Raw genomic sequence first — 17,791 nt, 5'->3', positions numbered from 1 at the left:
TTGCCGTATCACAAATACCTGTAGCCTATAGCCCTTCAACCAGCTGCTTACTATACCTTCTGCCGTAAATAGGAGCAAACCAACACTAAACAAAAACATTAAAATAAATGGAAAATTATAATGACATGGATATAATGATTCTCCTTCTGTGTTCAGAAGGTGGGCATCTCAAGCTTACCTTTGCCACAGGAACGTGCATCTCAGTATTGAAACCGACAAGTAGAACATGCGTCACAGCCCAGAGTGAGCCTGCACCCCAATGGACTACACAACCCCTTGTTCAAGTGAGGAGCAGAACCTCAATCCTCGCCCTATGGGTTTCACCACACGATCTCTGGCGCAGATATTGGAGCACCTTCAGGTAAATAGAAAAGTATACCTTTTATATTCTTTTAGGACACAAATCACAAACACAAAGGGCAGGGCACAAAGTCTGCTCCTTTCACAATTCTATTAAACTAACACTAAAAATCACATTTATTGAAAGGGGTGAATAAAAGACCTAAAAACCCTAACCTAATGCTAACAAATTTAACAAAAACAAAAGAAGCTAACCCTAAAAATCTAATTATTTTTCCCCATTCCAAAACAATAAAACCCACAGGTACAGCAATCCAGAGTGTAGAAAGAAATAGGTCTCTGATTAACACAGTCCCTGCAATTTCTCAAGAGAAATCAAACAGCTCAGAGAAGTGACAATCATATGGTTCTCTTTCACGTCATCAGTTGCCAAGCCACTTCTCCATCTCCCCCCAGGTGCAGCACTTGACCCAGATCTCTTCAGACTGCCCTACCTGGAGTGACCCCACACCACCAGAGCTACAAATGGAACATCATTGATTATGTGGGCCCAACACAGCTTCTTCAGCAGCCTTACTTTCCTTCCTCTCCTCAGGTGAGCCAGCACCAGTGGGCAATTCAGCCCTCATTGCAAGGACAGTGTCCAGGAGGGGTGTAATAAACCTGTAATTTAACCAGTTTCCAGTCTCTACTTTCTTAACGATACATCAGCACACAATTAGCACACTGTAATATGCTTCACTTGTAGCTGGCATTCTTCACAGCTTCTCGCTCAGTGTCTGTGTGCACCACCAGGTTTTTTCCTCTATGGCCATTTATCTGCAGTGTTTCTGTATCTCCTCTCAATCAGAGCATGTCTCTCATGGAAGACCCAAGCCTAGGGATAAAGGCCAGAACACAATACTTAGCTTAAAGCTATATTCAATACATAGTCCTGTCCTCCACTACCAGCACTCCAGGGCTTTTGATTCAGCAGCCCCTCACTCCACTCAGTCATGCCCCAGGGCCGGCAGTACAAAGCATCTTCAGCTCCTTACTGCACACCTTCCCGCTCTGAACTCCCATTCTCAGGCTTTAGCTCTGTTTTAAGCCTAGACTCCTTCAACCAGCCACAGGCGTGGGCCTACAATCAGGGCGCAGTTGCCTACTAAGCATTCTCACATGGGAGCAAGGGCTGAAAAATAACAGTGCAATAAATCAATTAACTATATTATCCCCACCACCAGAAGAAAATAAAACCCACAAACCACAACCAAGATAACCAAAATAAATACAGTTTGAGTACATACATACATTCAATAATCAATTAACCCTCATGAAGCCCTTGCTCTAAACAATATGTAGCCACTATGCTATTTGTTGCAGTCTTCTACCGGACTGGTGGTGGTTTTGTCTCCTTTCCAAAACATGATACCAAGATTTGTGTGTGTGTGTGTGTAGGTGGAGTCGGGGGGGGGCGGTGCTGATGCTTTGTGCCTGAAAACAGCATCCACGTGGTCCTAAAAGATACTTGTTCAGCTTGTCTGTGGATTTAAAAGTTCAAACTAAACATTGACATCAATTTAAGAGATGTGTTTTATGTACAAAAAATGTGGGTGTCCACGCTTTCGAATAATAATTTGCAAGAAATGTAACAAACTTTATGCAGATAACGCATTATTATTGTTACATAGTGGTGTTGAAATCAACAAACTTTATTTCATATCATTTTCATTTTCACGTATGTTTCCTCACAGAATAATAAACAATTGTTGGATATTTTAATACATTGACAACATTATTATAACATGTGCTGCAAAACGGTGCAATTCTCCTGGTAAGCTGTTTTCCCAGGACACGATGAACAATATCAAATCTGGTGGTACAACATAATACATACGTAAGTGTATCGAAATAGGAAATCCGATTTCTTGATCATTTAAAAAACAAACCACAGTTCGCAACTACTTAACTGAAAAGAAATAGGCATTGAATATAGCGTCCAATATTACATTTTAGACCCTCGAATAATTTGTCTAGTATATTTTATGTATGTTTTGTGTAATTCGCCCTGTGCTAAGAAAATGAATATATTCATGAATTATGAATCACGCGCAAACCCACCAGGGACACATGACTTGTAGGGGCGCTGGATTCGGCATAACACCGCATTTCTGCCAGTAAGGACCAGTTAATGACCAGTTCATTAACAAATAACATTTCTGTCCAATCTATACCATCACATTAACTCTCCATCATCATAATATTGCTGTAACACATCTTTCCTTTTCTCGGAAGGTGCGCTCTGTTGTCTCTCATTGCTGCCATTTGCCAACTACTAACTAGTTAGTTGACCTGAGACCATATTCTTACTGTAGTGTCTCTCCTCGACAGACCGCTGTTTGCTGCTGATTTCGCTCATTTTTAAACAAAACTCTCCTCACTGCCCCCGGCTCTGCTGGATTTTTAAACATGGCGGTGGAGACATCTTTATCCTGCCCCCTGACGTCACGGTTCCTTGGTTCCAGACCAGCATGTTTTTGGTGCTAGAAAAAGCGGCTCCGTGATCTCATTGGCGGAGCAAGGCAGAACTGCGGAAATCTGAGCTGATCGAATGGGCCCATCTGTAATAATATCGGCTCTGTTTGACCATAGCATTGTACTACGTTAGTTTGTTCCATATACGTCAACATTCTGATCTGCACATTCTGGCCACATGCTGGAATCCATTTCAGTGAGATACTTCTCGTTGTGTTAAATACCCTACGGTGGTAATTGATAGATTTCTTTGATAGATTTCATTCTACGTCTATTAAAATCTGACTAGACTAGTTGGAGAATTGAAGATGCCAGCCATGTTGCCAAAATCTTCTGTTTTGGGTGAGTAAGACCTATCTTTGTTGATAGGCTCAGTTGACGTTTTTGATTTTCATTGTGGGTGTGAATCCATGTTTAGTATCAAAAGTCCTTATTGTAACAACTTTAGAAGACTTCAAAAGATTCTAAAACTTACTTTAACCTTAAATGTTTCAGTGGAATCCAGAAGCATTTAGTTTAAGCCCAGATGATGGGAAAACATGCTGGCTAAGATCCACATTGTCTGTCTACTGTAGGTACACGGCAGGCGAGCCAATAAAAGACGAGGCCACAACCTGAGCCACCGCAGCTCAGTCACACGGCTAGATGGCTCCCAGAAATTTGGGCGTAAGCGCAAGCAAGAGGCGATCGAGTCCAACAACAGCGTTGCCACTGCCACTACCTCCACAGCAACTTTAAATAACAGTGGCTACAACACTGATTGGGACTATGACCTGGTGCAACATGAGGTGCTGTGCTCCAGTACCAAATTCTATGAAGTGCTAGAGTTCCTTGGCAGGGGCACATATGGCCAAGTGGTAAAGTGCTTAGAGGGGGGCACCAACAAGATTGTGGCTGTCAAGGTGCTGAAGAACCACCCAGACTTTGACCAGCAGGCTCTGATCGAAGTCAACATCCTGGCCAGGCTTAGCGCAGAGTGTGCCAATGACTATAACTTTGTCCGGGCTCTCGATTGCTTCCAGCACAAGGGCCACATACGCATAGTATTTGAGATGTTGGCGCAGAACCTACACGACTTCCTCCGCTCCAGGCCCCTGCCCCTCAGGTACATTCGACCTATCCTTCAGCAAGTAGCCACCACCCTGACGAAGCTCAAGACCTTGAGGCTCATCCACGCTGACCTCAGGCCTGAGAACATTATGATGGTGGACCCTGCCATGCAGCCGTGCAGGGTCAAGGTGATTGACTTTGGCTTGGCATGCCATGTCTCCCAAGCAGTGCAGTCTGCCTACCTGCAGTCCAGATATTACAGGTAAGGCCATGTGGCATAGCTTTTTCTAAATACTTCTTCAAATCAAACCAGGAAAATATGCCAAGAATAAAATGTGGACTAAAGACAAATTAGAAGTGAGATCAAACCTCAGATTCATATAATTTCTCCAGTTTCGCGTTTGTTTGACATATGGCTCTTCTCACTCAATTGTGCATGTGAGGGAATTCAACCCATACTACAGGTTTACAAATCACTTTGACTTTTAACAGTTTATTGCATGTTTTGCATTTTCAATTGGCTGTTTTTTTTTTAAATCCTCGCTGTGAGTTTTGTTAAACCTGGCCTTCGGGTTCTAGAGTCACCCTGTCTGAAATCATGTCCGTCTTGCCTCTGCTCGTCCACAGTGACCCCACATCTTCTTTATGTCTCTGCAGGGCTCCTGAGGTCATCCTCAGCCTACCCTTCTGCGAAGCCATTGACATGTGGTCCTTGGGATGTGTCGTTGCCGAGGTGTTTCTGGGGTGTCCTCTGTTCCCTGGTGCATCAGAGTATGATCAAGTAAGTACAGGAAGTGGCCTTCAGTTTTAGTTCCAGTAGCAAAGCTCAGCCAGGCTCTTAGCTCTAGTCTGTGCTGTATTCTGTACTCTGATTTGAAAATCCAGCATTACTCTGTGCCTTTTGCTTAATTTTGTAGATTTTCTAGATCCGGTACATTTCCGAGATGCAGGGTGTCCCAGCAGAGAACTTGCTAAATGAAGGGACAAAGACGGCAAGGTTCTTTGACCGAGATCTGGACTCTGCACACTGTGGAGACTGAAGGTAAGACCTCAACACCACTACTTCTGCAGGTACTGCTAATGTCAATGAGCTCTGAACATGCATAGAAAGACGTTTGATTGATGTGTAACCCTACCCTGATCACTCTGCCTGCAGAGTACCTCCACCCAGTTCCTAGGATAACTGGGAGCTGTGGGTCTGCTTTAAATAAAGGGAGAATAGCATTGGATAAATGATGGAGAAATCAAAACAAACAAGGAGAATCCTGGGTCTCAGCAGTAGATGGGGAATTGTTTGATCCCGTTTTGTTTTTGTTTTTTTAGTTATTTTTTAAAATGGTGTGGTGTCTCCACCCCAGCAATGCCAACACAAAGAAGTGCCACTATACAATTAACCAGGGACAAAAAAAAAAATATATATATATATATAACACCCCCAAACATTCAGCAACTAAGTAACCACAACAATGGTAATACCTGTAGTAATACTTTAAAGCAACTAGTACTTTTTAACAGTTACAAAAAAAAAACTTTAACATTTAGCATTTAACTTTTTACCCCACACTAGCAATACAAATAATAATAATAATAATAATAATAATAATAATAATAATAATAATAATTGCAACACACAAATTTTGTTAAAAAAAATGTTGATTTATTTAAACACAAATGGGGGTAGAGAAATCGCGGGTAATCAAGTAGTCAATTGGGAAAATGTAAAGAGTCAAGAAAATAAAACCACAGAATTGAACTCGCAGTCTCAAAAACAAAATAAAAACACGACAATTCACTGTGAAACAAATAAAAATGTACAAATTGTTCAAATTGTCGTGAAAAGTCAATAAATGGCCAAATGTCCCGAAAGATTGAATCCCTTGTTTTTATCGTTGGTGCACTTTTTTAATTTGGTGGAGATCTCGAAATAATAAAATTAATAATAATGATGAAAACTATCGAATTGTACTACAGTACAAAAAAAACTCTTCACCTCGGATTACACACAACACAGTTCAACGAGGATTTATTCACACAGACAAAAATATATTACAAGTAATTAAAAAAAAAAAAAAAAAACACAGTCCCGCAGGCTAACAAACATAAATAAATATATACATACGCCACCGCACACGGGTCCGAGTTATTCCCAGCCGCTCGTCCGGACTCCCGTGCCGGTCAGCGCCAGCAGGCCTGATGACGGATCTGTCTCCTTCGCCAGTCGTCGCTCCTTCCTCTCGCCCCGGATGGGAAAGCACTGGTTACCGCCAACACTCTACACTGTTTACACTTTAAATTACAATAATACAACAAAAACAAAAAAAAACGTGACGAATGAAACAACAATAAACACAGTACAAAAAAATAAACTGGGAACAATGTCCAGAAAGACAAACAGAAAACAGATTTACTTTACGGCCTCGTTAGAGTCTCCGTGCACTCCACTGCAGTCTGCAGCACACTGATGACCCTCTCGATTAGATACCCGTTGAGGCGTAGGGGACCCGAATAGTGATGGGACGATGTAAATAAGTTATCAATCTACAACATGTAATTGGTCAGACCCAACCAGCCTCATTTTAAAACAACCGCGAATTGCAGCTAATCATTTGTCACACAAATAATAAGCCAGGCCAACGGGTAACGATCTTTTTGATTTTTTTATTCTTAAAACAAAAAAACACGAGCACTGTACAGGCCAGGAGGTTGGGTTTACATGTCAGACAGCATGCATACGTACACAGAAGCAATACAACAGACAGTTGTTACAGATGCATCTGTAGAAGCTTATTTAAAATGTGGAACCTTATACGGGAGTTTCACTTGGGTCCAGCAAATGATGGCCAGAATAAATGGCCAATTATCAAGCCAGTCAAGTATTTCCCTTATGTCCCATCTAATCCTCGCTTGTCCTCTTTTGCCTCAGAATTCCAAAACATTCCATACAATTGATGGAATTGGACATAATTGGGAATAAACCAAATATTGGGGTCCAGGGTGATTTTTCCAACTCCTAGGTTTAATCTTGTCTAATAGAGACTGTTAGTCACCTAATAAAAATGTCTGCTCAATTATTAATTATACATATTTGTATGTGCATATTGAAAGATTAACAGTCATAGGTTATTAAATGCACCTTTGTTTTTGTACTTGCTGTAAACATTGCAGTAGTTTGGCTACACCAACACCTACACAGTATTTTTTATTCTCCAAACGATTGTCATATTTTTTGTGTGTGTTCATAAATTGTTTTGGAAGATTACACTGACCCTGCATTCAATTGATACACACATTTGGTCTTGTTAAATTGTGGAAATTGCCTTAGCCAATATTAGGGGTCTCTGGGTCTTTACACCAGTGTAAAATCACCTCCTGAATCGACACACGCAGGGTGACCATGAGAGAGAGACTGGAATCCAATCTAAAGAACAGAGGGCATAAGTGTTTAGATGTTTGGATGACATGGCGGAGGTATGTAGCCCCTCAAACACTTGCAGGAAAAAGTATCTCTATGAAACCATCCCTCTTCTGCTCAACATACTGCTTGTGCTCAAAAACCCTGATCAGTATAGATATATCTGTGTATAAAGGCATATGTATCACTGCACCTGTGAGAAGGAACTACACGTGCCACATTTTTTTTTGACTGTGATGTGAATTTTCCATAACCAATCCGTCAGGTCTAGTATGAGCTTTATTAACTGAGATCTTAATCGGGCTAAGCTATGTTTGAATTTTGTAATAACTGAGGTGTCCTTTTCTAAAGTGATGACAGGATAAGGTTATCTTTTGTTGCAGTAAAAAATACACAATACAATTGTTTAAAATCTGATTGTTCAGCTTAGGAAGTTGTATTTGTGTTCATTTCACCTTATAGTGTATAATTGTCTTGAGAGATTAATTCCCCAAATTTTACTGCACAGGTGAATATGCCTGACCTGGAAGGAAGTGACCTGTTGGCTGAAAAGGCTAGAGTTCATTGACCTTTCGAAGAAGATGTTGACCATCAGTGCAGAGGAAAGGATAACCCCCAATGAAGCTCTACAACATCCTTTTGTCACAATGTCTCATCTCCTGGATTTCCTCGCTGCGAACACTACGTTTTAAATAGGGGTGGGGATAAAAACCAAAGACAAGAACGGCACTTTGAAGAGCACACTTTCAAAAGCCACCTTGCGTTCGGATTCCTGTAATAGGCAGGGAATCACTGTCAAGATGCACTGCGTTTTCATTTGATTAATATGTATCTTGGCAATAGAGTCTGTTGTGGGGAAAAGAGAAATAAGAATATCGATACCAGTTGAAAATAGTCTGAACCATGATGAGCCATATCCAGTTTAATTGCCTTTGTCTCAAATTGCATTTGTGAATGCATGTACGTCATTGAATTCCTTATTTTTGTCATAGTAGAATTCAAACTGTAAAATATTTAAAGGATTATCTTACATGTGGAGAGCACTGTACATTTGTATGGAATAAAAATACCCTATAAAAAAAGTACAAATGATAAAACTGCACATAAGCTTTGAGATTTTAGAATCTGTTTGCTCGCCTTAAAGTAACCCGATTTGGTTTCAAAGCAGATTGGTATTTATTTGTGTTGAGAAGGTCCTCAAAATAAATACAATATCATCTTATCTTTTCTATATCCATGGAAACAAAATCTCTACACAATGTGTCCAGAGTTTTTCCTGGGTTTTCTTCTATTCCAGACCTGTTAGGGATTGACTACAGTTTAAAAGCTCGTGCTCAGAATGTGGCAATACTTATTTTGAATGCATCTCTTCCTCTCGTCTAGCGTTATGTCTTCTTTCCAGAGGATGGAGATTTGCAGGGACGTGATCAATGTGCACAACAGCAGCCAGGCAAATCACAAATCTCTGCAGAACCCAAATCCAGGGCCCAGTTTTTCAAAACTTTTGATCTTGATCAGAATGATTCTACAATCCAGGATCAGAGTAATCTTGCTGATTATTTGCCTGTATTTCAGAAAATAATCAAATAGAATCATTCTGATCCAGATACCACAAGATCAAGATTACAGAATCCTGATTTGAATAGGCCCCTGGCATGTTAGGCCAAAAAGACATGAGTGAACTAGACTAAAATGTATAACACAAAGTTTGTATGTAACTTGTATTCACATATACATACATGAAATGCATAAGATAACTTATAGACAAAATTCAACTCTCAATGGATAAAAAAAATAATGAACAACACAAAATTTCACATTTCTCTGAAAACTGTTATAATTAATTAATTCAAGGACCCTTTTAATAATAAAGGTTCACTAGAGCATCTCTCATTGACCTTCCAGTTGGTCCATTCAGCTGCAATGCTGCCAGTGGTGTGACAGGGCCATCCACTTGGGGCTGTGGAAGATCACCGCTGTCATCATGGAGAGGAACTTTCCATGTTTGAGCTATGTTATGAAGGACAGTACAGGCGAGAATTATATTGCATGCTCGCTGTGGCTCAACACGTAGGTAGTTCAGGCATGCAAAGCGCCTCTTCAACACTCCATTTAGGTGCTCAGTTGTGCTCCTGGTTGTTCCATGGGTGCTGTTGAATCTTTCCTCTGCATCAGTTCTTGCTGTGGCAAAAGGTGTCATTAGCTATGGTAAGAGTGGGTACGCACTGTCACCTAGTATGATGCCCTCTTGGGAGTTTTGTTGAAAGATTGTATATCAAGCTGACCTTGCTCCAACAGAAAGAAGCAAAATTGTGCATTTGTTTTCTTCAAAAACAACTGCAAGATGCTGGGGTTAATTTTTCTGAAGAACTTTAGACAATTCGTTTTTTTATATATTGAGGCATTTGTTAATTATTGGAACATCTTATTTCTTTTGTCAATTTAATAAAATGTAAACATTAAGTACTGTTTATGATATATAATCAAGTTGTATATCTTTTCCAAGATTCCCCACTGTAGCAACATCACAATATGTGTCTAAATCCACCCTGAATCCACCCTTCCAGTGCGATCAAGATTATCCTGATTTTCAGCATCAAAACTATCCTTATCTCACCCACTAGACTACACACAGTGCTTATTTATGGTAAAAGTAAGAAAAAATTAATTATTTATGTTTTTGAAGATCATAGGACTTCTAAGTGAAGTCGTAAGTGTGCCAGTTGTGGAGTGTGGGAGTATTCAATGTGCAAACTGGATTTGATTGAGTGTGTGCTGTGTAGACCATTCAGCTTAGCAGTGTGGGTGTTGTTGCTTTTGGAGTCTGGCTCGGCTATATGATGGAAGTGAGAGAATTGCTCTGGGGCAAGAGGCTCTTCACCCTGGGCCAAGAAAGCCAATCCTGGGGAGAAGGGGTTCTTCTTGTGGTTCCGAGAGGGAGATCAAACACAATGGATCTCTCTGCTTGTCTGTACTCATTACATCATTACATTACATTACATTACATCAGTATAAGTTGGACATTCATGTAACACAATTTGTTTGTAAGTTAATTTAATGCAGTATTTGCAAACCTGTTTGTTTTGATTCGTGGCGTTTGACTTATTTTAAAGTTGTTTTTATGACTGAAGCCTCCCTAATATATCTACAAAGTAGTGGGGGAAAAAAGTGGGGGAAAAAAGTATTTGATCCCCTGCTGATTTTGTACGTTGTTACCTTGTTACCACTGTGCAGGCTGGTGGTGGTGTAATGGTGTGGGGGATGTTTTCTTGGCACACTTTAGGCCCCTTAGTGCCAATTGGGCATCGTTTAAATGCCACGGCCTACCTGAGCATTGTTTCTGACCATGTCCATCCCTTTATGACCACCATGTACCTATCCTCTGATGGCTACTTACAGCAGGATAATGCACCATGTCACAAAGGTCGAATCATTTCAAATTGGTTTCTTGAACATGACAATGAGTTCACTGTATTAAACTGGCCCCCACAGTCACCAGATCTCAACCCAATAGAGCATCTTTGGGATGTGGTGGAACGGGAGCTTCGTGCCCTGGATGTGCATCCCACAAATCTCCATCAACTGCAAGATGCTATCCTATCAATATGGGCCAACATTTCTAAAGAATGCTTTCAGCACCTTGTTGAATCAATGCCACGTAGAATTAAGGCAGTTCTGAAGGCGAAAGGGGGTCAAACACAGTATTAGTATGGTGTTCCTAATAATCCTTTAGGTGAGTGTATATATATATAAGCATGCAGCAGTAGACTGTAATCTGTAAACATTATTTTTGTATTGCACTTTTAATACTGCACTATTAAGGTACCTAGCCTCTGGGGATGTATAATGCATAGATAGTCAAATAGACTTCAGTCAAATGGGGCTAGAAAATTGCTTTAAATTGCCACTGGCTAGTTACCTAAGACTCAATATTTGTCCAAGTTCAAGATATGAGTAACACTTGCTAATAACCCATGCTATCAAGGAAGAGTCAGCTGTCATGCTAAAAATTATAAATATGTGATATAATGGCGGCTGGTGACTCAAAACATTGGGGAGGACAGGAGGAAAACCAGCCCACTGCGTCATGCTATTTTACACTAGTTGCCTACTTACAGTGAGGGAAAAAAGTATTTGATCCCCTGTTGATTTTGTACATTTGCCTACTGACAAAGAAATGATTGGTCTATAATTTTAATGGTAGGTGTATTTTAACAGTGAGAGACAGAATAACAACAACAAAATCCAGAAAAACGCATTTCAAAAAAGTTATAAATTGATTTGCATGTTAATGAGGGAAATAAGTATTTGACCCCTTCGACTTACTACTTGGTGGCAAAACCCTTGTTGGCAATCACAGAGGTCAGACGTTTCTTGTAGTTGGCCACCAGGTTTGCACACATCTCAGGAGGGATTTTGTCCCACTCCTCTTTGCAGATCCTCTCCAAGTCATTAAGGTTGCGAGGCTGATGTTTGGCAACTCGAACCTTCAGCTCCCTCCACAGATTTTCTATGGGATTAAGGTGTGGAGACTGGCTAGGCCACTCCAGGACCTTAATGTGCTTCTTCTTGAGCCACTCCTTTGTTGCCTTGGCTGTGTGTTTTGGGTCAATGTCATGCTGGAATACCCATCCACGACCCATTTTCAATGCCCTGGCTGAGGGAAGGAGGTTCTCACCCAAGATTTGATGGTACATGGCCCCGTCCATCGTCCCTTTGATGCGGTGCAGTTGTCCTGTCCCCTTAGCAGAAAAACACCTCCAAAGCATAATGTTTCCACCTCCATGTTTGACGGTGGGGATGGTGTTCTTGGGGCCCAACTGGGCGGGAAACTTCCCCATCTGGCAACACCTCATGCCACAGAGAGATTACCCAGACCAGCCCACCTGATCACTGAATGGGTTAGGAAAACCCGTCACTCAAACCTGCTGGACCAATGGAGAGCCATGATCCACGCCTCACTAAATCCCGCCATCAAGGCAAAACAGCGCCAAAACTCATAAACGAAAAATAAAAAAATCGAAATCAAAGAAACTGGCGGCGAAAGCGAAGATCGCAGCATCGCAAGCAAACACAGGGGCTGCAGGTGAGCGCGGCAGAGTTTTGCTCTCGATTTAACATTATTTGCTTTCAAGTTTTTTTTTTTTTGCTTTCGATATATATTTTTTTGTTTACAATTCTATACATTTTGCTTTCGATTGTTTTATTTATAGTTTTCTATTAGCAGCTGGGTCAAAGTTTTGATTTAATCCGGCGATGAAGCAATGATATACAATTGGAATTGTGAGAATTTATCTGCAGGAGGAATTTAATTGAATTAATTAATTTACATACAGGACTAATCTGGAGTTCAATTGGCGGAATAGACCCCACCCCAGGATTTGAAACTTCTAACAGAATTGACTGAATTGAAGGAATTGATGTGGAGAGTGAATTTAAGTTGAATTAATGGAATGTACCCCTACACCTGCTGTGGCAGACTGATAATGCTCCCCTGTCTCTGAAATGTTTGGCTTTTACATATCAGTCTGCAAAGAACAATGATGATTCTTGTTTATTAGAATACATGTGTATGATTCAAAATGAAAATTAATCAAATGTCTTCAGCAAATAATATTAATAAATCATAATAAATATACACAATTGAATGTACTTTAAATTAAACATATATCTAGACAAGATGTGTCTTAAGCTTTTCCCTTAAAACTGAATATTTTAAGTATGAGGATTCTTTTGTTTATATGTAGTATTTATATTTCCTTTATTGATTACAAGTTCCCTGTGTTTTACCAAGCCTTATAGGAAAGTTATCCATAATATTTACCATAACTACTTCTCGTCTTAAAATTAGATGTTTAATATACCAGGAATTACTTTGTATACAGAAAGTCCTCTAGAATTGCTCACTCTGTTTACATCATTCTGAGAGCTTTGTTACTTGTAAAATACTGAAGAAAAACAGGACGGTGATTATTATGACTGTTTGTGGTCTAGCTTACATAAAAGATTTTGTTTAGATTTAGGCCTATAGAGCATTTCTGTTCTGACCCAGAGGAAAAATCAATTCATTTTACAGCCATCTGGTCTGGAAGAAAGATGGGGGCTAACTTCCACTGTAAGGCCCAATCAATTCCAAGTGAAGTGTTTTGTAATTGTGTGTGCTGGTAACCTTTCTGTGACACAAGGAACATGACCAGAAGGGGGAGCCGTAGGTCTTTAAGCATTTTCTTTTGAAATTAATCTCTGTCTCTCCAAGACTTGTATTGATAAAGGGGGAGTTAATTCACATTGTTGAGAAGCTTCCACAGCAGATAAAACTAAAGATGGTGTTTTGTAAATTGCTATGTTGGGAGGAAGCTGTCTTTAGCATTGCCTAGGCTTCCTGGCATTCATCTCAGTCCATGCATAGTTGTAGTACACAAGGAATCCAAACTGAAATACTGCCTCCACCCCCAAGTTGTGTACATTCACAATGTGACTCTGTTTTGGCAGACACTCCACAGAATGCTAGCCATTCAGTACAATCACATAACTTTCCTGCTGTCCACATGAGTAGCTGTATAATGAAACACACAGTGGTGGTTGCTTTAATATATGGCTTAAACACTGTTATGAGTACAGCCATTGTACTGATGCGTATATTTTTGTTCTGAACTCTTCAATTCTTTTGGTTTGGTTCAGCCACTCAGAGGGCCAGTGACGTCTTTCAGAGGGATGTTTTAGAAAAGATGGACTTTCAAAGAAACAATCACAGCTGTTCTTTCTCCCATTTTCCATAAACATCAGTACAATTACAAGCAGATTACCTAGTTCAGGGGTTCCCAATGTCTGGTGATGGAGGGCCAATTTCCGGAGGTTGAATGGGATGAGGGGCAATTAGTAGAAAATTATCCACAGATGAAACCTAAATATGTCCCAAATCATACCTTTTTATTTCCTATAAATTTCTGTTAGGGAACAGTTATGAACTTTAATTGTTGTTTTATTATTTCCCCCAAAGTACATGTGCAACTTGTAACAGAAATGTGTCAGAAAGTGTAAAAATATAGTAAAGGTTCAGAAAAGGGGTGGTTGAAGGTTGGCTTTGGGGGGCCGCACCAAACATCCTCGCGGGCTGCATTTGGCCCCCAGACCACACTTTGGGAACCCCTGACCTATTTACTTTCAAGTGGAATCCAAGTGAATATATGCCATGTAACTGTCAGTCAAAGTAACAATTGCAATTGCAAGTAAGATATTGTTGAAGGATTTATGCAGTTATTGAAATACATTTTACAATGCCTGTAATGTTATTGTTTTTTAATATCCCTAGAAATGCTTTATTCTGAAAATGTGAAAACATTAAGGCAGTGGTCAGATAAGATACTTAAATCGTCTGCTATAATTAAAAACAAACACATTACTTCAAAAGTGGATCAATCATTGCAGGAACAATACATTTAAAATGCCTAAATCACATAAATCACCTATAATGATATATTTCACTTAATGTGTGTGCAGCTCTCTCTTGAGTCTTTTAATTGGTTTGATACTTTCTAGACAATCAGAATTGGCAGGGATATGCTTACCCCAAACACTGAACAGCTGTGTATGAGTTAACAGCATCAATGATTGATGTTTTAAGATTTGGTCAACATGGGTTGTACAGGCCTGAATCACAAAGTAAGCAGTTTTTATTTTAATAAGGCTGCTCTAATTGAGTTTTGTTGGTCATGTGCATTTGCTTTACCAGTTTTGCAAAACGCCCAGGAGACTCAGACAAGGCAATACATGTCCGCCATGAGTAATTCCACATAGGCGCTTATTTCCATAGGCAGCTGCTGTTTATTTGTGGTTTTAGGTGCAAAGAAATGAACAAATAAAAACGTTTTCAAAAAAGCTTGGGACATTCCATGAACATATTGCATAAATAAATTATACATACATTGAAAGGCAAATATGGATTTTACTATTAATTATAGCTTTACTGATGAATAACACACTCATTTTACTCAATGTACAGTTAAACAAAGAAATGGTTTGATTCCATGGGATGAAAGTATGTAGTAATCTACATAGCTGTAAAGGTTAAAAGTGCAAGCAGTAGCAATGAATACTTCAGTTATTGTAGCTGGTGTGGGAAGCTAAGTCACAAGAGATGCCATGGAATTTGTTGATACGAATAGTTACTGTATTGTTACAAATAGTAACTGGAGTTAAATTATGTTAAAGGACCCTTTAAGTTATTATTACAGTTGTGTATTTCCAAAACCTTGTCTAATCACTGTAGTTGATGTTCTGGATTATTATTATTATTATTATTATTATTATTATTATTATTATTATTATTATTATTATTGTTGTTGTTGTTTTACTGTGGTTGTTGATATTTGGTTATGATGAATTGTATTTTCACAATAGTATATTTCATTTGATATCAGTAATAAGTTATTCTTGTTGTAATTACATTATTCATCATTGTATTGAGTAAAATTGTTTTATGAATGTAAAATAGTTTACTTTAAAAGTAGCCATTTAGAATTACTGATAATATCATATTAGTGTCAAGAATAAATTACAGAACAAAAAGGTTTATTGATAACACTCTTACATTGAGAAGCACAAACAATAATATTTTAACAAGAAAATAAATGAAATAAACAAGTAACATTACAAAAAAAAAGTTAAATCTAAACCAAGTACGATCTGCTATAAGGCTCACAGTAGTTTGACACAGTTAATCTACTGCTAATTCAAAACCACGTTACAAATTCCCAAATTGTGTGACAGTACTCATTTTACAGTACAAAATTGAACAAAGCCAAGTCTAATATTATATTGCACTCCAATTGTTTAGAACATGGCAAAGATCTGAAATAATTAAAAATCATTAAGCAAAAATAAAGTAAATAAATACATAATTCTAAACAAAATAATTAGAGGAAATTAAAGGACTACGATTTACTACATTACCCTACTGTACAGTATTACCAGTACAGTGAAAAAAATCAAACAATGTGTTCAGAACTTCAGATTAGCAGATTTTAATCACAGAGTACAGAGTTTTACTAAGGCTCTCTTATCCGTGACCTTATTGCTGTGGGATGAATGTGTGTTGCTATTGTATTGTCTCTCAGGAATGTCAACATGTTACAATATTTCGTTACAGCTAATACCTTTGCACTTCCATGTTTTCAGTTATCATTAACAGTTAAGAATTTCTCTAAACTTCCTCTTCTATGAGATGCCATGTGTTATGTTACATTTTGCATCTTAGGAATGAAGAGAGATGTGCAGTACGTCTATGGACAACACAGTTTATGTTTCAGTGTTTGATGAGGTGATCTGTGGTTGTATTTTATTTAAATGAACTACTATTACGCAAACTATTTTATAGAAATGAACTTAGTATTCCTGGCCTGACGTATGTTAAAGGTAATATTTGCTACATAACTATATTGCCAAAGATCATGATGGTTATTCAGAGGCTCTTCTGCTATTAAGTAATATATCTCTTCAATTCACACACATTTCCACTTCCAAAGAATAAGTGAGACTGCTTGCTCTGTCAGCTATCAGATGAAGGTGTGTTGTGTACATGAGAGGGCTGAGTCCACCAATAGGGTTGTATTGATCTATGAATGTACTCCCTAAAAAGTCAAATGTGCCTGCACGAATGCAATGTTGGTAAATAATGGTAACAATCCTATTACATTTTACAGTTGGGGTTGGCTGATGATACTTTTGACTTGATTCAACCATAGGAGTGTTGGCACTTACATACCCAGCCAGACCACACTTCCTCTCAGAAATTATTGCTATACATCTCACAAGCAGGTGAAATAAATGTCTGTAAATTTTGAACTGCCATTATGCCTTTCAGTAGGTGACAGATTTCTGTCCCAATTCCAGTCATTCACATAGTCAGGTACTGCATGGGAACTCGACATACAACTCGGCCACAGATAAAGCGATTACCAAGGTAACCATGTGAGTAACTTATTCAAATAGAGTTCAGAAAATTACTGATAATAGCTGATAAAATGGCACATTTGTTCTCCTTGAGCAAATTAGATGTAGTTTTGAATTAACTTGCTGTGTGTAAGTTGATATTATACAATACAGTATAATACAATAATGTACATACAATAATGTAGTGAACACAGATGACCAGGTGTTGTGCAATGAAGCCTTTTCAGTGAATCTATAACAATCGCGAGGATGTGGTTGATTACAAAATGAACTCTTGTTATGGCGAATTAGCTGTCTGAGACAAGGATCAGCCAGTGCCTGGATTTATAGCAATTTATCTTCAATTTCCCAATTAACTAAACCCTGTTGAGCTCAGAGAAATCACACCTATATGGTTTTATATTCCATTTGGGCAGATACATGTGTGTTAATGTTTTAGGTTTTTTTTAAGTATGTAAATATGGTACAACAACTGAAACTAACAAACAATTGCTCGGGTGCCCATGATGCAATCGAGATCCGTGAGGTTAATAACAGAGAGCTCCACCCCTGCAGTCAAAT

General features: G+C 38.9%; 1 long non-coding RNA gene across 1 annotated transcript; it reads right to left on the bottom strand.

The window, feature by feature from the left end:
• Positions 1-1,980: 1,980 nt before the first annotated feature.
• Positions 1,981-6,324, bottom strand: LOC136748749 (uncharacterized). Its single transcript, XR_010816619.1, has 2 exons — positions 5,987-6,324; positions 1,981-4,625 (listed from the first exon to the last, which is right to left on the bottom strand). It is a non-coding gene; the product is annotated as an uncharacterized LOC136748749 (long non-coding RNA).
• Between the last annotated feature and the right edge of the window lie 11,467 nt (positions 6,325-17,791).

Source organism: Amia ocellicauda, chromosome 4 (genome assembly GCF_036373705.1).
Source record: "Amia ocellicauda isolate fAmiCal2 chromosome 4, fAmiCal2.hap1, whole genome shotgun sequence".
Classification (NCBI taxonomy): Eukaryota; Metazoa; Chordata; class Actinopteri; order Amiiformes; family Amiidae; genus Amia; species Amia ocellicauda.
The sequence above is the reverse complement of the archived record's forward strand: the minus strand, read 5'-3'. Positions and strand labels throughout refer to the sequence as shown.